Source organism: Rhodnius prolixus, unplaced genomic scaffold, assembly GCF_049639745.1.
Source record: "Rhodnius prolixus isolate KJV_2025 unplaced genomic scaffold, Rpr scaffold_17, whole genome shotgun sequence".
NCBI lineage: Eukaryota > Metazoa > Arthropoda > Insecta > Hemiptera > Reduviidae > Rhodnius > Rhodnius prolixus.
Genome location: NW_027411626.1, coordinates 1,727,752 through 1,754,756, shown reverse-complemented (window position 1 = coordinate 1,754,756; position 27,005 = coordinate 1,727,752). Strand labels below are relative to the sequence as shown.

The 27,005-nt window shown below is 35.0% G+C and overlaps 1 protein-coding gene across 2 annotated transcripts in view; it reads left to right on the top strand.

The window, feature by feature from the left end:
* The window catches only part of LOC141459606 (uncharacterized), a 90,688-nt gene that overhangs the window by 23,679 nt on the left and 40,004 nt on the right, over positions 1-27,005 (top strand). Inside the window, exon 4 of one of the 2 annotated variants that reach the window (XR_012461527.1) lies at positions 3,385-4,357. The exons of the other annotated variant lie outside the window; for it this stretch is intronic. The gene's annotated coding sequence lies outside the window, so the exon portion shown is untranslated. Of the gene's footprint in view, positions 1-3,384; positions 4,358-27,005 lie in introns of those variants that run through there. 2 annotated transcript variants of the gene reach the window in all.

Genomic DNA, 27,005 nt, shown 5'->3' with positions numbered 1-27,005 from the left:
CCTGCTAAAACCAACCATATCCATTTTTTGTCAGGCCAAGGATTTCCTTAGCCTGGTGGCAGTCCACCGCTCGGGGGGGAATCTCCACCGTTTCCGATGTTCTTTCAAAAAACCACTGCTCCACTGCTCTGTCCTACAACGTCGATAGGATGCAGGGGATAATGGGGCTGAGGAATCATTATTATCATCGCAGCTCCCCTTCCTTTACTGTTTCATCAGCAAGTTCGTTACCCGGAATCCCAGAATGACCAGGGGCCCCCAAGCAACCGAAACAGTATTCAGAGCTCCTAACAAATTGAGAGCTATTATTAATCTATTTTAGTAAGAGAAAGAATTATTTCGTCAAATATTCATTTCAGTGTTGGTGTAGTGGATTTGCAGCGTGGTTTTATATGTGGGTGGTCTTCGGTTCGAATACCATGTGTAGCTGCAACTTTTTTTATTTGTTACCAAAAAAAAAAAAAAAGAAAAGTTAAATAATAAAATAAGATTGAAAATTTGTTTGTCTCTGAAGTGTTGAAGTGTGTCCTTAAGTGAAGAAGTGAAGTCAAAATCTCTACTCTCTAAACTGATGCATCTACCCCCTGATGATGGATGAAAGTGCAAAACCGGAAGTGCGTACTGCAACGCTTAATATCAACAAATAAGAAACTAAAAGCCCAGTGCGTACCACATACTTTTTTCCAACTTAAGAGACCTGAAACGAATACTTCCGGCAAAACGCATTACCCTTGTAATATGCTCTGGTTACATTACCTTCTCTCATGAGTAGAAAGTTCGACTAAAATTTAATCAAAATATCGTTTTTTTTTTTCTTTTCAACAAGTCATTAGCAAAAATTTTGTTAAATAGAGTTGTTAAGTTCATTTACTTTTTAATTGAACACCATGACTGCCCGTAAGTCCTATGGGTATAATCAAGTTCATTAAAACTGACGTAACTGACTGTATTGAGAACTTATTTCTCCCAAGGGCATCATTAGGTTCGGTTTGAACTTTCTGGCATGTAAGTAGTGGTGGGGGGGGGCGTTGGTACACAATATGCTGCCTACCGCGCGGATATCCGTTCTAATTTTGTTTTACTATCACTGTTCTTTATCTTAGATCTTAAATTTTATTTATTCGCCCCCAAGTAATTCTTAAGTTGGCTCAATTCAAATAACAATAGTTATATCTTATTGTACTAGTGGAAAAAAAAACCTTAGTTTTCACTCACGAGTTCAGGTGTTGCCCTCATCCAACAATAGCGAGTGGACATCTTTCCTCAAATGTATTCTGTAATTTTTTCAATAATTTAGCACATAAATTCTCCTTACTCAGACATCTATTACTCTATTACATCCAACTACCAAATTAGGTGTCGTGGACGGAGGCGACTAGCACACAGACTTCACTATAAATTCCTCATTAAATAAAGTCAAACGCCTAGACAGGGAATCGAACCCACTAAACCAACAATACACCTTAGCATTGCGAGCCTAGCCTCTTAACCGCCTAACATACTTTACTACAAAGTTCTTGTATTAACCACATTAAATAAAATCCAAGGCCTAGACCAGAGGAATCGAACCCACTAAACCAACAATACACCTTAGCATTGCGGGTCTAGCCTATAACCTCTCGGCTATCGTGGCGCCTAGATTATTTTGTATAATGTTGGATTAATCTGATCTTTAAAAGTATAACCTTATTAGAACCCTTTAATTTGGTTTCAATTCCCTACGTACATTGCAATTTCCTTAAGAATTCAATTTCAAAAGTTTGAAACGATGTTCAATACTTCCTCTTGCATAAATGTATGAACCACTTATTTTAAGGTTATAAATCTAGATAGATAGTGCCTCAACTTGTAATTCCGGCTACGTAGAATATATTGAATACATATGTATATATCGTATTGGATATAAATGTCTACCCTTTCTGATATATGGAGGTGAATTTTACTGGTTAGAAAAGCTTGAAACAAACAGTAAATATATAATATTCAGAGCGGAAACTGGAAGGCATGCCCGGGAAACTCCAGTCTTATCTAGTCCAGCATCCAGTCAGCACTAAACTTTACGATTTTTTTTTTCCCAACTATGGCTACTTACTTACGAAGTAGTATTTAGTGAGCATGGAAGGGCCTTTCACTTTCCCAGAAAGTCTGTGTATTGGATGAGGATATACCCTCTTTCTGGCCAAAAAAAAAGGGGGATATTTAGGCTTTAGGGAGGAGTTTTCCCAAACTGAGGGCTCTCATTTTTTGTTTTTCCGGAGGCTTTCCTATAGGATGGGTTAATGGAGGCTGCGCTATAGTATCCTCCTTGCAATACTTCTCGTGATGCCCTTTCCAGAAGTTCCAAAAAATAGCATCCCTAATTAGAAAAATTAGGAACGTTCTCCAGGTGGATAAATTGTCCTTTAATCCTGGCAATCTCACTAAAATACGTTGGGATATCTCTCAAAATCAGAGAGTGGTTATTCCAAACTTCTAGGATTCCTTTTTTTTTTTTAATTAAAAAAAAACCTGAGATTGTCAGGATTAAAGGGAACGCTTTTAAATTTCTAATTAGGATTGCTTTGAAAAATTTCTTGTGAAGGGCATAACGGGAAGGATTGCATGGGAATCTAGAAAGTGTATCTGACTAATGATCCTCCATTTTTCTTAGAACATCTCTGGAAATCCTGGTGCTTTTGATGAGGGATAGCAAAACATCTGGGTGGCGCTTTTTTTTTAGTAAAAATTTCTGGGAAAGGAATTAGATGAGTGGTTGGTGTATGTGATTTTTACGAGAAGATGCCGGCTGCCTGTCAGATCCTTAGCTCATTGTTCGTGTTGGAAGGAGTTGTTTGTAACACTGGAATACTGTCCAGCAATCTGGAAAAGGTTCCAGGCGCTAATTAATTCATATTTAGACAAATCTTTTTAGAATATTTTTTAATTTTATGAGTTCAGTTTTTTTAAGATAGTCAAATGTTTGCAATTTTCTAAGCCCTCACTACTCTGTTAAGCCCTGCACTTTTTTGCTTGACAAATAATTTCTTGTCTATCTGTGTCTGCCTAAAAAAAAGAAATGAATTGTTCCTAAAGTTGCTAATATCACATTAAACTAGCTAAATATTGTAAACTAAAGATTGTAACCATCTAAGAGAAGTTGACTCTCTGCGGATGATGCTGGGGAAATGGATTTTCATATCATCTAATTTAATCTAATTTTAGAGTCTCTTAACAAGAGACCCTGTGTTGCCACTTCCACATAGAAGTGTTTGACTTAAGTAAGCAGTTAAGCACCTACACTGGGGGGGTCACGATGCTGTTAAACTAGTTTATATAGAGATAATTTCAAAACAATTAAATTATATCTTATTGTTAATATCTTTTCTTTTTTTTTAATTTTTGTAGTTACGCAACTTGATCATTAATAAGCAAATTATTAAAAAGAACAATGGGTTTGAAGAATTCTGTGACGTATTAGAGAAAACACAGCGTACAGTACAGAGAGGAGTAAATTTAATTCCGAGCTTAAAGCAAATAATGTGGACCGGAAGTTCGAATTTTCCTACTAGTTTTCTTTTTTTATATAGTTTTTCACGAATTTCTTGAAAACTATTCCAAACTTTTATCTTCAAACTTATGCAGTGAATCAATCATTGAAAAGACTATTAACTAAGACTATTATAAAACTTTTTCCAGTAAAATAATTTATTGATTAATCAATAAAAATTGATTTAGATTTTTTAATAGATTTTTTGTTTTTATTTTATTTTGGCCATTTTTGTAAGCTTCCGTTGAAATTAATGGATTTACTATTAAAGTTATCATTTTAGTAAAAAGTTTAAGTTTTAAGACCAATCTAAATACGTAATTGTTATTAGAGGAATTCTTGTGAGTTGTTTGCACCTGATTTTTAATTTAAATTTACTCAAACTTTACTGCATATACGAGGGTCGTTTGAAAAGTCCGTGCAAAGTCAGAGAGATAGCACCACTGGCGCGTATCGAGGTTATGTTTAGTTAGTAGCATCTCTTGGAAGAACACACACCAAGTATCAGCCAGATCGGTCTATTTCTTTGTGTTTGGCATTCGTTTGAATCGAGGAAGTCGAGTGATTTTCAAAAAATGGACGAAAAAGAATTTCGTGTGTTGATTAAACACTACTTTATGAAAGGCAAAACGCCTCAGGAGACTAAAGAGAAGCTTGATAAACATTATGGTGACTCTGCACCTTCGATTAGAACAGTTTATAAGTGGTTTCAAAATTTTCGGCAGTGGCCATATGGGCACAAGTGACGCTGAACGTTCTGGACGCCCTGTTGAGGTTACTACTCCAGAAATCATTGATAAAATCCATAATATGGTGATGGATGACAGAAGAGTGAAGGTGCGTGAGATTGCTAGTGCTGTGGGCATCTCGAATGAACGGGTACATAATATTTTGCATCAACATTTGGACATGACAAAGCTATCCGCAAGATGGGTGCCGCGATTGCTCACGCTTGACCAAAAACGAAATCGTGTGAAGTGTTGCAAGGACGGTTTGCAGAAGAATCCGCAGGACTTTAAGCGTCGTTTCGTCACTGAGGATGAAACATGGATACATCACTACACTCCTGAGACCAAAGAACAATCTAAACAATGGGTTACCAAGGGGGAATCTGCGCCAAAAAAGGCGAAGACCGTTCCTTCGGCCGGAAAGATTATGGCGACTTTCTTTTGGGATTCGCAAGGAATAATCCTCATCGACTATCTGGAAAAGGGTAAAACTATTACAGGTGCATATTATTCATCGTTATTGGACCGTTTGAAAACCGAGCTGCAAGAAAAAACGCCCACGATTGGCCCACAATAAAGTCCTTTTCCATCACGACAACGCACCAGCTCACACCTCAGCAGTTGTGGTCGCAAAATTAATGGAAATAGGGTTCCAACTCGTTTCACATCCCCCCTATTCTCCAGACTTGGCTCCCTCGGACTACTATTTGTTCCCCAATATGAAGAAATGGCTGGCGGGAAAAAGACTATTCAAACGAGGAGGTGATTGCAGAAACGAATGGCTATTTTTCAGACTTGGACAAATCCTATTATTCGGAAGGGATCAACAAACTAGAGCAGCGTTGGACGAAGTGTATAAGCCTAAAAGGAGACTATGTTGAAAAATAAAAAAGGTTTACCCCAAAAAATTAAGTAGTTTTTATTTTTGCACGGACTTTTCAAACGACCCTCGTAATAGTAATTTTGTTGCAGGGAAATCATGTTACAAAATATGAAATTTTCTGGACAACCAAAAAAAAAGAAAAGGAACTATCTCTGAATAAGTAAAAACACCATTCTACCACCCTATTGGTTAAAAAAAAAAAATACGCGGGATGTTGTCATAGTAATGGCGACAAACTTGAACTAAAGTTCAGTGTAGAACGTCAAATTCAGGCTGGCAAGTCCAGTATCCGTTTTACTAACTAAAGAAGAAGTTTTCAAGGCTTTAAAAACCCTGACATCAAAAAGTTGCGATGTTTACCAACCGGATATCAAATTAACCTTCTCATATTCCACAACGGCTCTTTTTTTTTTTAACTTCCTCTGACATGGGCAAGCAAAGTATTAAGGGAAAATTCCATATATTCGGAATTTGTATATGAGATCTTGAGGTCTTTTTTGTGGGTAGTGTTAAGAACTTAAAATGAAGGAAACGTTATCTGAGGAAGCATGTTTGATTAAAAAAAAAAAAGAAAGAAAAAAAGAAAAGTAAAGTAATCGCCTATTTTTTCAGGCGGGCTTTACGTCCAACTACCAAATTAGGTGTCGTGGACGGAGGCGACTAGCAAACATACTTTACTATAAAGTTCTCATATTAAATATTAAATAAAATCCAAGGCCTAGACCGAGGGAATCGAGCCCACTAAACCAACAATACATCTTAGCATTGCGGGTCTAGCCTATAATCGCTCAGGCTATCGTGGCGCCCACATGTTTGATTAAAGGTACTGGATTTTTTTTTTTTGTGAATTTGGAGGGAGTAGAATAAGCGGGGGGCTGGAGTAAAAATAGTAGCACACCCCATCACATACATGTCTGCGGAAAAACCGAAGGTAATATTCCATACAGTGAGCTTGTTAAAATACACTTCCTGTGACGCTGGTTGGGGAAAACTCAATTTGAGAAAATCTGATAAAAGATACTTATTTATGGACAAGGGATAGCAGAATCTGTTAGCTTGGATTTTGATTGGTGTTCTAGTATTTAAACTACTTCAATGATTAGCCACAGTTTGGCACACATACAGAGGAGGCAGTGCTGTGTAAAAGGGCTCCGTCAAAGTGAAAACACACAGACACACGGATAGTAAAGGTAATCTAGAAGGGCGGCTACATTAACCTGGCGGCAGACCCAGTGAGCAGCTAGTTCAACCTGTTTCCAGTTCTCAGAGGCGGTAAATTAGCTTTCTTCCATTTTCCAGGACGTCCTCTCATAACACCAGATAAGGATTTCCATTTCAGCGCAATACAAGATTAAACTCTTCTCCTAGGAGTCTAGATAATTTATTTATAACTCTGGTGTATATAGAACAGATCATACATATTCAAATATTTAAGCGAATATACAAATGAGAATTTCAAATAAATAATTTACTTCTGACAATCAACACGTATCTCCAGTTTTATGTATGCAAGCGAATCAGAAAAGCAGAGGCAAAATCTGGAACTTCATGTACCATTCTCCTGGGAAAAGGTTAAATAGATACAGCATCTCTCCGTAGCCAGGACTGGCGATGTTCCTTAATCTCACAATTCTCCAACTTGCTGAAAGAATGGCAAAATGGAGTTATCCTCAGATGATTCGGTAAAGAAGGTAAGGAAGAGGGGAGTGTGCTAAGTAGCAAGATATGCTACTCTTAATGAAGAGTCCATTTCCTTAAAGGAAATGTCCTTTAAGCATCAAAAATTGAAACAAAAAAAAGCAAAGTTAATTTTGTTCAGGTGGGCTTTACTTCCAATTACTAAATTAGGTGTCGTGGACGGAGGCGACTAGCAAACATACTTTACTACAAATTTCTCATATTAACTATTAAATAAAATCCAAGGCTTAGACAAGAGGGGAATCAAACCCACTAAACCAACAATACATCTTAGCATTGCGGGTCTAGCCTTTAATCGCTCGGCTATCGTGGCGCCTTTTCCGACACCAGTTAAGCGAGAAAATTGAGAGATTTTTTTTTTTCTTATCGCTAAAGTTATTTCCAGTAAGCGTATCATGCGAAACACAAAATGGCCGCATTCTAAAAACCACAAGTACACACTTTGTGGACCTCGAAATATGTTTTTTTTTTATGAAGGAAAACTCAGTCTCAGGGAAAATGGGATACTTTGTTTGTGTAAAAAGGAAAAAGTAAAATAAAAAAAAAACGGATCAAATATTCTCTATGGTAATCGAAGCGTTAATATTCGATTAGGAGATACACTAATAGAGTTGGTAATAAATCGATATATTTTATTTTAAGTAATTGCAATTGTATTGAAGCACACAGGGCTTCCTTTATAGCACGCCATTGCATTCATACACAATGACAGGGGGTAGCGAGCCAACCTGGATTTAATTCCATTGTTTAATTATTCCACTCAAAGGGCACACACACACACACACACACACACACATGGAATAGGCTTCAAAAGAACAAAGCTCTGCATGTAAATTCATCATGGCTGTTAATGTTTGAATAGGGTCCAGAATTTACACAGTTTTCCTTCGGATATAATCTTTAACAGTGAATTTAATTTTTTTTTTTTTTAATTTTCACGCTGGAAAATTTTTTATAAAAAAAGTAACTAAAAGAAAATCTGCTGTGGAAACTCAAACGACTTTCCCTCAGTTCTTAGAAGTTCCCAACTCACACTTTCTTTTCAAACTTCTGAACATTTTGAGTCATATTTAATACCAAAATACAGTTTGTTACCAAAAAAACGCTCAGCCTCTCTGCGAAAACCAAAATTTTTCCACAAAAATTATTGGAAAAAAAAAGCACGATGATCATTCAATAACTATGGGTACGGTCAGATACGAATCGCATGTAAAGATATTTATCTAATTCGCTAAACTATCGATCTCAGACCTTTTTTAGATACATTGACCTCCGTCGTCTGATCGAAATATAACTGGATCACTGTTTGGACTAACTGGCAGGATCGAATGGCAATATCTTTTGCTTTTCGATCTTAGGCTTTTTCATCACTGCCTTATTTTGGTATCCAAGATGTCTTGGATTATTGCCCTCCTCAGTGAGCAAAGTAATTTAAAACTTACCAAAAACTAATAATTTAAATACTTAATACTATACTACCAAATACTCGGCCACGGTAGCTGAGCGGTTATAGGCTAGACCCGCAATGCTAAGGTGTATTGTTGATTTAGTGGGTTCGATTCCCCTGGTCTACGCCTTGGAATTTTTTAATGGTTAATATGAGAAATTTGTAGTAAAGTATGTTAGACGGTTATAGGCTAGACCCGCAAAGCTAAGATGTATTGTTGGTTTAGTGGGTTCGATTCCCCCGGTCTAGGACTTGGATTTTATTTAATATTTAATATGAGAACTTTGTAGTAAAGTATGTTTGCTAGTCACCTCTGTCCGTGGCACCTAATTTTGATAATTGGAAGTAAAGACCACCTGAATAAATAGGCATTACTAATGTATCATTTCTGCTTCAAGTACAGCAACAACTCTAGTGTAATATTGTATGGAATTCAATACAGTAAACAAAAATCGTAATTTTATGTAGATCAGTAAACCAGAATTGATTCTTTACTCAATCGATTTTTTTTTGTCAGTTTTTTGCGATTACTTCGATTTCATTAATTTTCTATAAACTATATAAAATTTGTGCTAGACGTATAAATTCTTAGTTATGCAAGAAAATGGGTTGTAGTAAGGGAAATTCCTGCAAATGTACAAACTCATTTTTTCATTTTTTAAATCGATCAAAGAATCAAAGCATTTACGTGTTCGATTTCCAAGTACAGAACTTTGTAATTGTATTTCTTCGGGTAAAGAAAATGAAAGTAAAGTTGAAAAGCTCCGGGCCACACACACACACACAAAGAGAGAGAGGAAAGTTTGTGCCCAGTGACCCGGGCATCAAAGCTTGAAGATTTGATGGCTTCTGTGGATGAACTTGACGTTCATTATGAGGATAGATGCTTTTGATAATCTCCTTTAGAAATAAAACCTTTCAAAGTTTTCAAAACAAAAGTTAAGTATAAAGGATTGATTAAAGTACAAAAGGTGCACAACAAATCAGCTGAGACCTTCACTCCAAAATATTTCAAAAAATGATTAAATACCTACGTGTTTTCTATTTTTTTCAAAATTTCCCGCTGTTTAAAAAAAAAGTGGGTGGAGCATATAACTCTGGTCACCCTGTATATATATAAATATTTTTTTTTGTTTTAATGAAATAATTAAAACAGTTTTATTAGCAGTTTTAAACCGTAGATAAATATTGTAGAACTTAAAAGTGCTGGGAGGGAAACCAGCTTAAACTGCTTGCAAGTAACCGCTGCTATACACCTACCGCTTACATATTAGATAGATGAAACTTTTAAGCTTTTTAAATAATTCAGCACTTGCTGAATGCGAGAGACTTGATTAATTTCATCAATATTAAAATAGAGGCTAAAAATGGTTGAAATTTTGAATAAAGTTTATAATGAGAAACAGTTTGGCTTTTATTTTTTTGTTGCTAGGATACTTATAGTTTGTAAATGACAAATTTTTATTCAATTATTTATTTATTTTTTGGTTTTTCTTTTTCAGAAGTTACATTTAACATCAGCAATAATTGTATATACATAGGCGCCACGGTAGCCGAGCGGTTATAAAGGCTAGATCCGCAATGCTAAGATGTATTGTTGGTTTAGTGGGTTCGATTCCCCCGGTCTAGGCCTTGTGCATTTTATTTAATGGTTAATATGAGAAATTTTGTGGTAAAGTATGTTACGCGGTTATAGGCTAGACCCGCAATGCTAAGATGTATTGTTGGTTTAGTGGGTTCGATTCCCCCGGTCTAGGCCTTGGATTTTATTTAATGGTTAATGTGAGGAATTTATAGTAAAGTATATTAGGCGGTTATAGGCTAGACCCGCAATGCTAAGATGTATTGTTGGTTTAGTGGGTTCGATTCCCGGTCTTAGGCCTTGGATTTTATTTAATGGTTAATATGAGAAATTTGTAGTAAAGTATGTTACGCGGTTATAGGCTAAACCCGCAATGCTAAGATGTATTGTTGGTTAGTAGATCCGATTCCCTAGTCTAGGCCTTGTATTTTATTTAATGTTTAATATGAGGAATTTATAGTAAAGTATGTTAGGCGATTATACGCTAGACCCGCAATGTTAAGATGTATTGTTGGTTTAGTGGGTTCGATTCCCCTGGTCTAGGTCTTGGATTTTATTTAATGGTAAATATGAGAAATTCACAGTAAAGTATGTTGCTAGTCGCCTCCGTCCACGACACCTAATTGGTAGTTGGACGTTAAGCCCTGCCTGAAAAAATAGGCGATTACCTTACTTACTTTACTTTACTTACTTTAATTGTATATATAGTAAAAATAGATGCACAAAAATGACACATTAGAGAGATACCTGAATAACTCTTTTCAACAAAACCCTTCTTTACTTAATATTAACCAAAAATTGTTTCAATCTTAAAGCTTCTTAAGGTAAAGTATGATAACTGGTTGAATTTTCTTGAAATACTTTCTTTAAATTCAAAATTTCACCAACACTGTTTATCATCCATAAATAATAATATTAAAAAAAAAAGGGCTCATCATTATTAAAGTAAAGTGGGGAAGCTTAACCAATCTTCTCTCCTAGAAGAACTAACATCCCTTCCTGGGATTTTTCTGGAGTCATGTTCATGCAAATGAAAGCTGTAGATTGGAGGTCGCCAAAGTGGTCTATCTGTATAGATCCCGGGGTTCTATTTAACAAAAGTAGGAGTCGTTCTGAGTAAGGGGGTCAAAGGAAAATCAATTTCGAACCCAATATAGCGAAACCTTGCAAAGAAACACCAGGCACACCCATCTCATTAATTAAGAAGCAATACCTGTAATTACTTTACTTATTTATAATTACTTATTATTTAATAAATATTAAGGTATTTAAATTTCAACGTTAAGATATTTTTCACAAAACTATTTGTTACACAATGTAAAATTACTTTAATAATAATGTTTTTTTTGGGGCGTTTATTTCTGCTACAATCAGCGCGTTAGCGCTATAAGTAACAATGATAATAATAGAGTAACAAATGAAGCAAACGAGTGGAGAAGTTACCCTGGTAACACTCCAAAACATCAGATGGTTAGCCACTCTCTTCACTTGAGAGGAGATCACGATGCCAGACTGTCTCTTTTAAGGCGTCTTGTCGGGTTGTCAGGAAGAGTTCTAGAAGAAAGATTTTGAGCTAGAGGATTTATATGAGATTGCAGGCTGAAGTGGAGTTTTCTGTATCGTGTTTTAACAACTTGGATGACAAAAGTTAAGGTCAGCGTGTATAGTCCAGGTTGGAGACATATAATGGAGCGTCATACAATAGTTCGAAGTATTTTAGATTGAAGAGATTGAATCCTTTCGGAGATTGGAGCGTTTGGTTGAACCCCACAGCTCTATTCCATACGCCCAGATGGGATGTCTCTGGACAACAAAAGACTGATTTATACTTCTATTTTGAAACCCATAATAATGTTTAAATTCATAAAATAAATGTACAAACACCCAGTACCTAATAGATAGTTTTATTTTAATTAACTGAAAATTATTTTTATGGGGGGGTGGGGTCGATGGAGATTTCGAAAAATTATATAGCGGGGGTCCATGAACAAAAAAAAAAGTTTGGCGACCCGCTGTTGTAGATGTAACTACACAACGGAAGTACTAAGTATGAGTATTCTGACGAGGACATCAACTAGCAGCTGGCTTGCACAGGAAAAACGAAAGAAATTGTATGAAATAGTAACCGTGAATTTACCTTCTATAAATAAAATCATTCCGCGAGATGAGATGGAGAAAGATGTGTGTGTGTGAGAGAGAAAGAAAACTCATCTCCATCCCAGCATCCATCTTAACGCCATAAAACGCAATGAATAAACTGCCTTGAGATAAAATATGCAAAGTAATGGTCAAAGAAATTGAATATTCTCTCTCTCTCTCTCTCTCTCTACAAGAGAACCTAGGTGGTTGCACTGAGTGAACTTATGAAGAAGATAAAAGCCATCATTAAGGGCAGTTTGTAGTTGCATAGCAACCAAACCTTCTTCTTCCTTTACTGCAGTGTGATAAAAACAAAAAAAACTAAAAACACCGCCTGGTTTTCTGAGTTTCTTTGTTCATGAGAAAATGCAATAGTCTTTTTTTGCTAGAGGCGTCTAAAAAGTCTGCAGTTAGTTAATTTAAGTAAAAAGAATTAAAAGTCTTGTACATCAAGTCGAAGTCCGCAATTTGTTAACTGTTACATTTTTTTTTCTTTTGTAAAATATGATGAATTTAGGACTAACTCACTTATCATAAATAAATAATTTATCAAGATAGTAGCGTTTTATATTTTATCATCAACCTTCAACTTCTTCTTAGACTATTATTTATCAGCAACGTAAAATCCAAGGCCTAAACTGGCAATCGAACCCACTAAACCAACAATACATCTTAGCTTTGCGGGTCTAGTCTATAGCCGCCTAACATACTTTACTATAAATTTCTCATATTAAACATTAAATAAAATCCAAGACCTAGACACCGGGAATTGAATCCACTAAACCAACAATACATCTTAGCTTTGCGGGTCTAGTCTATAACCGCCTAACATACTTTACTATAAATTTCTCATATTAAACATTAAATAAAATCCAAGGCCTAGACCCCGGGGAATCGAACCCACTAAACCAACAATACATCTTAGCATTGCGGGTCTAGCCTATAACCGCCTAACATACTTTACTATAAATTTCTCATATTAAACATTAAATAAAATCCAAGGCCTAAACTGGCAATCGAACCCACTAAACCAACAATACATCTTAGCTTTGCGGGTCTAGTCTATAACCGCCTAACATACTTTACTATAAATTTCTCATATTAAACATTAAATAAAATCCAAGGCCTAGACCCCGGGGAATCGAACCCACTAAACCAACAATACATCTTAGCTTTGCGGGTCTAGTCTATAACCGCCTAACATACTTTACTATAAATTTCTCATATTAAACATTAAGTAAAATCCAAGGCCTAAACTGGCAATCGAACCCACTAAACCAACAATACATCTTAGCTTTGCGGGTCTAGTCTATAACCGCCTAACATACTTTACTATAAATTTCTCATATTAAACATTAAATAAAATCCAAGGCCTAGACCCCGGGGAATCGAACCCACTAAACCAACAATACATCTTAGCATTGCGGGTCTAGCCTATAACCGCTCGTCTATCGTGGCGCCTCATGGAAATGAATACTTTTAAATCATTATTCCATCAAATTGTACATGAAGAAAGATTATTAGTAAACACGTAGCATCTCTTCTTTCATAACTTTAATTGAGTTTAGCAATAATCAAATACGAAAGCAGTAACTTACATCATACACGAATAACTCCACAAGAAAGCAGTGCTACCAACATATTATAGCTGTTCAAAATTGACGCAGTGAATTTTGGTTATAGCAAAAAGAACCTTTCAATTCAAAATAAGCCCTAAGACTGCCGAAGGTTTCAGAAGGTTGCAGATTCTTAAAAAAAACTTTTCTACAGTAAGAAAGACAACTACACTAGATACGTGTACATGACACAACTAGTAGTTATACTATGTTTCAAGAAAATGGGAAAAACTGAGAGTAAAATATTTCGTAAAGCTATACATATTTCCACCAAAAGTTTCGATTATTGTGTTATGTTGGATACACACACTAAACATAAAGGAAAAACCACTTTTCCGGATATTTTCGGAAAGTTAAAACTGAATAAATTACCAAAATTAGATTGCGTTTTAGAGTTTATCACAAATCTATAAAAAAAAAATAAAAAATTTAAGGACAAATCGTGTTCTTATGTTGAAGGAGACTGAACTAAAAGTGAAGCTTTCGATTGTTTAATGACAGTGGAAAGTTAGAGATAAAGTTCCAATCTGTACGCTACAAGATTACAGGGTAATTTGCATATATTAGAATTTATATAACAAACATTTTGCATATCAAACCTACTTAGAAAACAGTAGCGACATGTTTGAAACAATTCTGTACCTAAAATAATCCATTAAAATACAATTTCCTTTATCTTCTTTTATGTAAAAGAAGTCTTTATAGTAAAAGAAGTGTTGTGAATCATATTAAATTTTCGATTTTGAGTCTTTAAAGGAAATACCCGTTTTTCCTGAGTCGTAAAAAGGAATAAGAGAAAATTATTAAGGATATTAAAACTTAAGCTAAGAAGTCCAGACCTTTTTGTAGTAGAAATTATTAGAGATTGATTTTATGATTAAGTTCAGCGTGCCTAAGTCCTGATCATTAAGAAGAAAACTCCATGTAACTTAAATACATCTTAAATTACTTGCTTTTCTTTAATTATTATTTAATTTTTTTTTTTTAAATTTTTCTTATATAAATATTGAAGGTACAACCCAAATAGAACTTTATAAATAAGGGTCAATTAAAGGGCACCTTATCCCTATAATTAATTAAATTTGCACAAAATTAATTTAAAAATAAAAAAAAACTTTGTATAAATATTTGTATAAAAGCTTAGGCTAACTTTAGCCATACTTTGAAAGGCTTGAGCTTTTATTCGGATGAACTTTTGATGAATAAGAAAGACTTAAAGTGGGGGGGGGAGGGTTTGTATTATTTTCTTTATAAAAAAAAGATGATTTTGTATAAGAAAAGAATAGAAATTTAATGTTAGGCACCACGGTAGCCGAGCGGTTAAGAGACTAGACCCGCAATGCTAAGTTGTATTGTTGGTTTAGTGGGTTGGATTCCCGGGGTAATAGGCCTTGGATTTTATTTTATGGTTAATATGAGAACTTTATAGTAAAGTATGTTAGGCGGTTATAGGCTAGACCCGCAATGCTAAGATGTATTGCTGGTTTAGTGGGTTCGATTCTCTGGTCTAGGCCTTGTACTTTTATTTAATGGTTAATATGAGGAATTTATAGTAAAGTATTGTTTGCTAGTCATTCCGACCACGACACCTGATTGGTAGTTAGACGTTAAGCCCCACCTTAAAAAATAGGCGATTGCTATACTTAATGTTAAGACTCACACGACTTCCTCTTACTATTCTCAAGGTTCTAACTTCAGATTTCGGACTTTTGAATAATCTTAAATTATAACTAATATTCAGATAGCAAAAAATCAGGCAATACACCCTGGAAATGTAATCTTCCAGGGGAATTCTAAAGTTTATGCCACTTTACGAAGTTAAACGATAATCCCAAAATAATAAAGCTTCAACTTAAAAAGCAATCTTTAGAAAAGCCACAATATCTCTTCGATTAAGTACGAAACAAATTTTCTACAATTAAAACTAAGTATATTTTGAATCCACTACAGCAAAGACAGCTGTTACATGTTCCAGTTACAAAAGCAATTAGAAATATTTTAATTGAATTGTTTATTTACCACCAATAAAAGTTTGTGTGTGTGTGTGTGTGTGTGTGTGTGTGTGTGTGTGTGTGTGTGTGTGTGTGTGTGTGTGTGTGTGTGTGTGTCTGTAGGTGGAGGCGGCGGTAGATGTGTGAATGGAGGCGGTAGATGAGTGTGTGACTGAGAATTAAGCACATACATCTAGAGTACAGCAGTCAAACTTTGCCCTGACAATTGTTTGCGGTAAATTGAATTCTAACTTTATAGCCTGGGTGAAATACTAGAATTCTTGCTACAAATAACAGACTGTCAAGTTGACAGGTGTGTCGGGACGACAGGTAAGAGTATACCTCTATCGCTGTAGTTTAGGAGTGCCGACAATATTTCCGGTAACAATTATTAGAAAAATAAAAATTGCCGTTTTAAAAATTTTAAACTGAGCAGTTTTAATGAGCATCATCAATGGAAATTCATCTTAAGTTAGTAAAGGGATTTTAGAAAGATTTTGCCCCGAACATGAACTTTTACTAACTTGAACAAGGAAACCTAGCCGCCTGTACTAAATGCCAGAAAAGAAATAGCAATCAAAGCAATGGGCGCAAACGCGTTTCGCCAAAATGTAGAAGACGATCTTAACAGCCGGAAACGTTTTTGGACCAACTCTATCCCCAAATGAATGAATGAGAAACGTCTTGACAGAAAATGCAGTAAAAGCCGGCGCGTTGTCTTGATGGAGAACCCCGTGACTTGTTCTTCCACAAATCGGGTCCGTTTTTTTTTCCTTACTCCTTTCACGGAGTTAAGCAAGCACCTCACGTATAGTAATGTTGAGTAATTATAATCGATATTTTCATCCGTTTTGTGGACGTGGCAGGGCGACCCGGGGTGGTCATCATCTCCGATGGTCATCTTCTCGGCCATCTTGGAAACGCTTGAAACACTCTCAAAAACCCTGCGTACGTGATACAACATTCGACGCCATAAACGTTTTTTTAATAAAAGATCAAGCTTCAGTCGCGGTTTTAACCAAGTTTTGATGTGAAATTTCACGACAATTCGTTTCTCTACTACACATTGTGTAGTATCGATGTTTTCGGCAAAACGTAAAGTAACATCTCTTACTCACGACAGATATCCCCTACAAACACGTGAGGCGCTGCAATCGAAAGAGAAGGCTTTACGCTGCACAGCTGTCGGTCGTTAGGATTTGGCGCATGCATAGGTTCTTCTGTAGCAGCATCAGTCTCGTTATTTAATAGCCACAACTCGTAGTGCAAACGGATATTCAGATAGAGCTCTATCGCTTTGGTTTTGAAAATGGATTTTAAGTTGCTTTTTTTTTGTGACGTGTTATGAGTTCTGAGGAACCTTAAAACATTCTTTTGAAAGAAAGAACGCCAAAAACTTGGTCTGACGATCATAAAACTACTTACAGAGTAGTATTTCTTTACAGTACCAGAGCTTTAGGTGAGCTTTCCCCATCCTTTCAGCAATAACTTGGAAGGCTACACTCAAGACAATGAAGCTACCTGGTTTGTTGATAAAAACCAAAGCCTGAATGGGGGAGGGGTGTGGAGAATACTCTATATTTGGTGGTAGTGGTATGAATCAATACATACAAAAATTTGTGATTGGAAAAACGGTTTGAAAAAATCGATGATGAGGTCTAAGATGGATATGCTGTACACCTTCCAATATCGTCGAGGGAAATCTCTTCAATGGAAAAACACAATCTGTCACCGCCAGACTCAGAAATTTTCACCTCTTTTTCCGGCAAAAGAAAAAGAAATTATATTTAGTGAAAGTGTAGAAAATTTTCCTACAGATGTTTTTACCTTCTCTCGAAAAATTTGAAAATATTTTTTCCAATTTATTATTTAGGAAAAAATAAATAAATAAAAATAAAGAATATATGCAAAAATATAATAAATATGCAGAAATAAAAACGAATTCTTCAACTATAAATTTTGCAATTCACTCGTATACACTGGCACCCTGTATGCTTTCATAAATAACCATCATGCTTACAGTTTGTGAAGCATATACTGCTTACTCGTCGTGTGTGTATGTGTATGTATATACATCATTTTTCTTTCATATTTATGATCTCGCCAATACGGACTGGCAAGTGGAAAATATGACCCCAACTTGTATATATCCTCTTCACTAAGGTCACATAATGTTGCCTAAATTCTAAAAATTATGCAAAAGAGAGATACAAGAATTCCTCCACCTCACCCCCACCCCGCTGGAAGAGGAAGGAAGTATTGTGATCGTGCAGATTTTCGATTTTTAGAGTTTAGACCGGAAATCCTATTGGATAAGAAATGAGAAAACTAAAGGCTCAAGAAATAAACATGACTAGAAACTCAAAAACATCATGGGACCCAAAAATTACTGTGCTTTAAATCGCTTTAGAAAGGCAGAAGTTTTACTTTTTCCTACACCACTACAATAAGCATTGTAATCGAGCGGATTTACACCGGAAGTAACCGTTTTAAGGTGCCCCCCCCGAATATGAAAAAGTGTTTTCTTAAAAATGTTCTCTTTGCGTATTCGTTTCTTCTACGGTATCTAACGTATCTCAAAAACCGAATAAGATTAAGATTAAGATAGTAGATGGGACGGGATCTACGCCCCACGGCACCGCAGCCACAGAAGACTTATTGTGCCAGCTCCTTCTTAGTTCTAGTAAGCGAACCCTCCCCTCCTAAAGAGGTTGAGGACTTTCCCTACTAGTTCTTTTTGCGCTACTATTAAGTTCAAAACCGAATAAGTTCAAATTTTATATTTAGCTTACTGCTTCCAAGAGATAAAGTATATAGTATAAAGTTCAGTTATCGCCTTTTTTTTTTTTTTTTTTTTTAAGGCGGGGCTTAACGTCCAGCTACCAATTAGGTGTCGTGGACGGGGTGCGGAAGCTCATACTTTACTAAAAACAATTTTTTTCTAACAAATAAAAAGTAGTTATACGCGGAATTCGAACTGGGGGATCCCCCACTTACAAAGCCATGCTCTTCACCACTAGACAAACACCCAACCCTCTAAGAGATAGGCCACAATTAGGTTTTGGTCTCAAAATCAGTTAAGCGGTAGTACCACTTTTTCCGAGTCAATTTTTTCTAGATGTTTATCTAACTAGATGAAATTTGTCTACCAAGATGAAATATAAATGCTACGCTAGTAATTGGAATCAATGTAAAGTTTTGTGCAATCTAAGAACCAGTCGCCATTGGTAATAAGTTCATCTGTAACCTACTTCTGTTAGTGACAGCATTCAACGGAAACAAAGATGAAATATAACCGATATAAACAGAAATCCAATATTATCAATTAGATATAAAATAAACCCACAATTTCGATAAGAACTAATCTCAGAACTATCCTATAAAACTAGTTTGGTAATAAAACAAGCAAGGTTTATTAGCAATAAATAGCAATAAATGGTAATAAATAGCAATAAACTTTTTCGTCATTTATTGTAGTAGTAAAGTAAATGTTATGCAGTACCTAGTATAATGGGTAATAAAAATCTGCTGGTAGCACCCACAAGACTTCCCCTTGCGAAGGGAAATGGAAAATTATTTATTATATGGAAATACCACCAAAAAAAAAGGAAGTTTGGGAGGAACCTTTTAAGCAAGTAAAGTAATGGCAATTTTTTTTAGGCGGGCTTTACATTCAACTATCAAAATTAGGTATCGTGGACGGAGGCGACTAGCAAACATACTTTACTGTAAAGTTCTCATATTAACCATTAAATAAAATGCAAGGCTTAAGACCAGGGAATCGAACCCACTAAACCAACAATACATCTTAGCATTGCGGGTCTAGCCTATAACCGCTTGGCGTTTAAATATTAAATATTAAATAAAATCCAAGGCCTACAGCAGGGAATCGAACCCACTAAACCAACAATACATCTTAGCATTGCGGGTCTAGCCTATAGCTCGGCTATCGTGGCAACTAGCAAACATACTTTACTAAGTAAGTATATTTTATGGAAACACTATATCTAACATGGCTGTACTTTATCTTCAAAAACTTTAGTTTGCCCTTGAACCACTAATGTGATAAATTATCCTTTATATTAAACTTTTCCAACTTAAGTAGAGTCTTAGTCCACCACGAGTATATTCTGTTTAGCTACAATCACATTCCGAACGCCGGTTCCAAGAAAACCTCTTTGGTTTTGGTTTTAACCACAAACCTGGGGGAAGGCAGGAAGTCATAAACCATTTATCACTGTCCAACTTCAAGTGCGAAAAAAAAAGCTAGAGTGAACACCCGCACGACTTCCTCTGACTATTAACTTCTAAATCAATTGTTTAAAAGCTCTGAATATTTGAATCATTCTTACCAACATAAACACAGCTTGTTAAAAAAAAAAACGTACATTACACTGAAATGAATCTTCACATTTAAGAAGGATACCTCAACCTATAATCAAGATCTACCTGAAATGACTTTCTTTTTTTTTCTATGTGTAGATAACCGTACGTATAGATTACAAAGTTTGCAGAAAAGCCTAGTTTGATATTTTCAAAAAAACAATGATAAAACCATTGAGAAAAAAAAATGAGTAATTTTTTCAAAACCATTTTTTTTCGAACTCAGGGGACATCAAAAATGGATATCTCCTGTGAATGCTCAAAATCTGCACTATTAAAATACATTTTTATTACTACAGTAGTGTAACAGAAAGCCACAAAGAAAGATGAATGAAAAAAAAAAGCTACACAAAAAACTACCAGCACATTGGCTTGAGCTGACAGAAATGGCGTAAACTTGACCTATTGATCTAGCCGCTATTAGAACAGTTTTAATCACATCGTGCAGCACAAATTGAGATAAATAATTTTATTAATTATTAATGTGAATTATTTAAAGAGTATTTATACTTTCATTTATGATTCAGATAAATTTTCCAATTTAAGATTTCATCCTGAATTATATGTTTTGCAATGATAATGGAGGGGGGGAAATATCCCTAAACGAGAAATTCTGGTGTGAACAATCTCATGACTTTCTCTTACAATTCCCAAATTGCTCCCGATTAACAGGAACATTCTAACACACCTCCAAATGTCCAACAGGAATTTAACCAGAAAAAATTATTTAAATAAACACTGGCAGGCTTTACGTCAAACTACTAAATTAGGTGTCGTGGACGAAGGCTACTAGCAAACAATACTTTACTACAAAGTTCTAATATTAACTATTAAAATAAAATCCAAGGCTTAGACAGGGGCGATCGAACCCACAATACATCTTAGCATTGCGGGTCTAGCCTCTAACCGCCTAAAATACTTCACTACAAACTTCTAATATTAACCATTAAAATAAAATCCAAGGCCTAGACCCCGGGGAATCGAACCCACTAAACCAACAATACATCTTAGCATTGCGGGTCTAGCCTCTTAACCGCTCGGCCATCGTGGCGGCGCCGTGGTGAAAGAGAAAAATTTCTTTAAACACATTTTCAGACTCAGGTAACCTCAGGCGGATATTTCCGGTGAAAATTTGACATGATACTTCCCTTAAAAACTTACGTAATAAGAGAAAGATACAGAAAGTTAAAGACCAGCTTCAAACCAATATTCTAAGCCCCAATTGATATGATACTAATGAATTCATGTTTATACACTCTTTATTGTGGCGCGGCCGTTCGCTCGGAAAACGTAGAAATTTAACAAGCAACATTTAGCATTTAAATAAGCTCTTTTTATGCATATCTGAATTTTATATACACAGGTAATGAAATGGTGTAAATCAATACTTCGTAGGATGCCCAGGTGTCCTGTTTACCAGCCAATGTTACGAGTAAAACCCATCTCGCAGGAATGTATTTATTTATTTATTTATTTTTGGGGATTATATACGATATAAAGGATGAGGCAGCCATTTTTATTACTTGCTCTAAAGAGGAACTTGATCTAACTTTATAAATGGACTTTTCACCGGGAGTTATTTCTTCCCGGAGATTTCAGAAAACAAATTTTGCAGGAAGAAGCTATCCGCCAACAAGACTTTTATTTCCGTTATTGTGATGGTGATACGAAGATGTAGTAGTAGAGCCTAGGTCAGAGGTAAGGTACAGAAGCCGTTAGCAAAGTACTCAGATTTCACCTAAGCAAACTGTATAGACAAAACAACCTGGAACCCAATGAGATCAACAAAGCATTAATGCCGCCTCTAAAGAGAGCTGCAGAAATGCCTATTAGGACGTAGCCTAATTTGGTACTATTTAATATAATACATCCAGACGGGACTTGCTCTTGTGATGATGGCACCGAACACTCTGTTGTATGGTCTACTGTTCTCTTGCAGCCCTACATGTTATTTCTCTCCATAAGCTTATCTATCTAAACCCAACACTTCTACATTTAGCATATTTAGAGAATTTGGATACTAGGGCATCTTTAACATCAGCTGTAGAAAAGTCCAGCGAGTATCCAAGGCCTACAGTATTTCATAAAATAAGTAAAGTTAAGTAATGCCTATTTTTTCAGGCAGGCTTTACGTCCAACTACCAAATTAGGTGTCGTGTATCGACTAGCAAACATACTTTACTACAAATTTCTAATATTAACCATTAAATAAAATCCAAGGCCTAGACAGGGGAATCAAACTTACTAAACCAACAATACATCTTAGCATTGCGGGTCTAGCCTATAACCGCCTAACATACTTTACTGTAAATTTCTCATATTAACCATTAAATAAAATCCAAGGCCTTGACCGAGGGAATTGAACCCACTAAAACCAACAATACATCTTAGCGGGTCTAGCCTATAACCGCTCGGACACCGTGGCGCCCTTAGTATTTCATAAATAATAGGCACACACACACAAACTTAAGTACACTTACAGTGATTTATATCAGGAAATTTATTATAGAATCGAACAGTAAAGGAATTGTTAAAAATAACTGTTTTAGTAACCAACTATTATAAAATCAAACATGAAAAATGATAATTTTATTCGTGCATGATGATTGTAAACCATTATTAGACATCAGCCAGTACATTAGCAAAATTTCATCATTAATCATGAAAAAACTTCCACTAAAACAATACCAACTAATAATAGCGTTGGGGGGGGGGAAAAAAAATCTATTACCAGCTGAAAGTCAGTTAGCTTTTATCTTTCAAGTTTGCTGGATGAATAAATTAAGTAAAACTGACAATAATGATTTAGATAAATGAGTGGACGACAAAAATAGATCATTTCAGGAAACATCAAAACCGTTATTGATAAACTTACAGTAGTAATTGATATTAATTTTAAAAAAAAATGTATGTGTCTGGAATCGCGGAGCTATAGTTGCTTTTATCCACCATTTATTTATGCAGGATTGATTTTTCTTATCATTAATCGGTTTCAGATTTTCATCCATCACCAGAGGTTGCGTTCAATATGAAGATTTTCATATCCATTCGTAACTTTCTGTCTACGCTACATTAATTCATATTTTTTAAAAGTGGTAAGAAATATGTTGATGAAGATTAGAGCGTAAAATCAACGATCTCTGAGCACTCTGTGGACTTGAGCACACTTATTCTACCACGCGCATGCGCATGCGCAGGGGAGACCTGTGGATAGACGCCACGTGATAGCGTGTAATTTTCTAGAAAATTTTGGGAAAACTCTATACATCTTCAAAGCACATATTTCTGGAACAAAACTTAATTTCGAAAAAATGAGCTTATCGAAGAAGCGAGTGGAAGTAAAAAATGTAATAATTAAATGCCTTATAATTAATCATTAAAAATTAATAATCTAAAATAAATAATACAGTCATTAAATACCAGTATAATTAAACGAGAGTTTATTTTTTGCATTTAAGGGATTATTATTTCCGTGTTCTAAAACGCAGTTTTTTTTTTCTTTATATAAATAAGGCTTATATGAATTACATAAATTGCCACCAGATGGCTCTGTGAAGGATCTGTTTCATTGCGATAATGTGGGACGTGGGTTTTTAATCAAGAAGGGATTCTGCGGAAGGAGGACGTATGATGCTTTTTGAAGAGACAAATTAATCTCACCTCCAACATCATCATCATCAACATCCACCCATTACTGAGGGTGAATGTGAGGGAGAGCTTTATTAAAAATATTCTAAATTATATCTACGTGCGTTATTTTCAAAAGAACATTTTTCTAATTAATTTTTTTTTTTTTAAATCGATCAATACAATCTCGCTTTGGCAATTTCCGAACATATTCAAGGTTTCACCGGAAATACATGCGTGTGGGCGTCAATATAATTGACATTTCGTCTCGACAATAAGAAGGACGCGACAAAACAAAAAAACAAACCAGGAAGAGCTGCCTTATTGAAGAGAAATTTCTTTTTTTGAAGTTTATTTACAGAATTCCGGTAAACTAAGCTTCGATAATTTTCTTCTTTTTTTTAAGGCTTTAATTTCAATTTGGGTTTAATATCCTCTCACTTTGATTGAAAAATTTTTCTCATGAAAATATTGATTTTAAGTAGTTTTGTTGGGGTGTTGTGACGTCATATACTTTCTTTAAAAATAATCCTTTTATTTTAGCGAACATTTATAATATAGAGGTCGAATAATTTTTTGCAATCTAGGCTTTAAGTAAACTTAGTACCTGAAAACTAGGCGCCACAATAGCCGAGCGGTTATAGGCTAGACCCGCAATGCTAAGATGTATTGTTGGTTTAGTGGGTTCGGTTCCCTAAGCCTTGGATTTTATTTAATGGTTATTATGAGAACTTTGTAGTAAAGTACGTTAGGCGGTTATAGGCTAGACCCGCAATACTAAGATGTATCGTTGGTTTAGTGCAGTGGTTCTTAACCCGTGTTCCGCGGAACACTGGTGTTCCGCGAATATGGTACAAGTGTTCCGCGAAATTTCAATTTTAATGTATTGAAATTTAGAAACTTAGGAAAGATACGAAAACAAAAAATTGTTCCTTTTTTTAATTTGAATTTAATTTTAAGTTCTTGCTAAATACCGAATTACAAATTAATTAATGTTAGTGTTCCGCGAGAAAAATATATACATATAATTGTGTTCCGCGTCTATGAAAAGGTTAAGAACCACTGATATAAAGGGTTGAAAATTTTTTGGGTCATGAAATTCTGTAAAATTATAGCCGTTCTATATCTCCCACTGTGAACCACGTATTAGTATGAAATTTTGTTCTCTTGTACACTTTGTTTTTCTTAATTATAAACTATAGTTATTTTGTGCACAGATCTAAGAAGGTAGAAGATATGAAGGGTTGAAATTTTTTGGGTCATGAAATTCTGTAAAATTGGGGCCGTTCTATATCTCTCAATGTGTACCACGTATTGATATGGAATTTTGTTCTCTTATACACTTTGTTTTTCTCAATTACAAACAATTGTTATATTAGGCACAGATCTAAAAAGGTAGAAGATATAAAGGGTTGAAAATTTTTTGGGTCATGAAATTCTGTAAAATTGTGGCCGTTCTAATTCTCTCACTAGGAACCACGTAATGATATGGAATTTTGTTCTCTTGTACACTTTGTTTTTCTCAATTATAAACTATAGTTATTTTAGGCACAGATCTAAAAAGATAGAAGATATAAAGAATTGAAAATTTTTTGGGTCATGAAATTCTGTAAAATTCGGGCCGTTCTATATCTCTCACTGTGAACCACGTATTAATATGGAATTTTGTTCTCTTGTACACTTTGTTTTTCTCAATTATAAACTATAGTTATTTTGTGCACAGATCTAAAAAGGTAGAAGATATCAACGGTTGAAAATTTTTTGGGTCATGAAATTCTGTAAAATTGTGGCCGTACTATATCTCCCACTGTGAACCACGTATTGATATGGAATTTTGTTCTCTTGTACACTTTGTTTTTCTCAATTACAAACAATTGTTATATTAGGCACAGATCTAAAAAGGTAGAAGATATAAAGGGTTGAAAATTTTTTGGGTCATGAAATTCTGTAAAATTGTGGCCGTACTATATCTCCCACTGTGAACCACGTATTGATATGGAATTTTGTTCTCTTGTACACTTTGTTTTTCTCAATTATAAACTATAGTTATTTTGGGCACAGATCTAAAATGGTAGAAGATATAAAGGGTTGAAATTTTTTTGGGTCATGAAATTCTGTAAAATTGTGGCCGTTCTATATCTTTCACTCGGAACCACGTAATGATATGGAATTTTGTTCTCTTGTACACTTTGTTTTTCTCAATTATAAACTATAGTTATTTTGGGCACAGATCTATAAAGGTAGAAGATATAAAGAATTGAAAATTTTTTGGGTCATGAAATTCTGTAAAATTGGGGCCGTTCTATATCTCTCACTGTGAACCACGTATTAATATGGAATTTTGTTCTCTTATACACTTTGTTTTTCACAATTACAAACAATTGTTATTTTGGGCACAGATCTAAAAAGGTAGAAGATATAAAGGGTTGAAAATTTTTTGGGTCATGAAATTCTGTAAAATTATGGCCGTTCTATATCTTCCCCTGTGAACCACGTATTGATATGGAATTTTGTTCTCTTGTACACTTTGTTTTTCTTAATTATAAACTATAGTTATTTTGTGCACAGATCTAAAAAGGTAGAAGATATAAAGGGTTGAAATTTTTTTGGGTCATGAAATTCTGTAAAATTGTGGCCGTTCTATATCTTTCATTCGGAACCACGTAATGATATGGAATTTTGTTCTCTTGTACACTTTGTTTTTCTCAATTATAAGCTATAGTTATTTTGGGCACAGATCTAAAATGGTAGAAGATATAAAGGGTTGAAATTTTTTTGGGTCATGAAATTCTGTAAAATTGTGGCCGATCTATATCTCTCACTGTGAACCACGTAATGATATGGAATTTTGTTCTCTTGTACACTTTGTTTTTCTCAATTATAAGCTATAGTTATTTTGGGCACAGATCTAAAATGGTAGAAGATATAAAGGGTTGAAATTTTTTTGGGTCATGAAATTCTGTAAAATTGTGGCCGTTCTATATCTTTCACTCGGAACCACGTAATGATATGGAATTTTGTTCTCTTGTACACTATGTTTTTCTCAATTATAAAATATAGTTATTTTGGGCACAGATCTAAAAAGGTAGAAGATATAAAGAATTGAAAATATTTTGGGTCATGAAATTCTGTAAAATTATGGCCGTTCTATATCTCTCACTAGGAACCACGTATTGATATGGAATTTTGTTCTCTTATACACCTTGTTTTTCTCAATTATAAACTATAGTTATTTTGCGCACAGATCTAAAAAGGTAGAAGATATCAACGGTTGAAAATTTTTTGGGTCATGAAATTCTGTAAAATTGTGGCCGTACTATATCTCCCACTGTGAACCACGTATTGATATGGAATTTTGTTCTCTTGTACACTTTGTTTTTCTCAA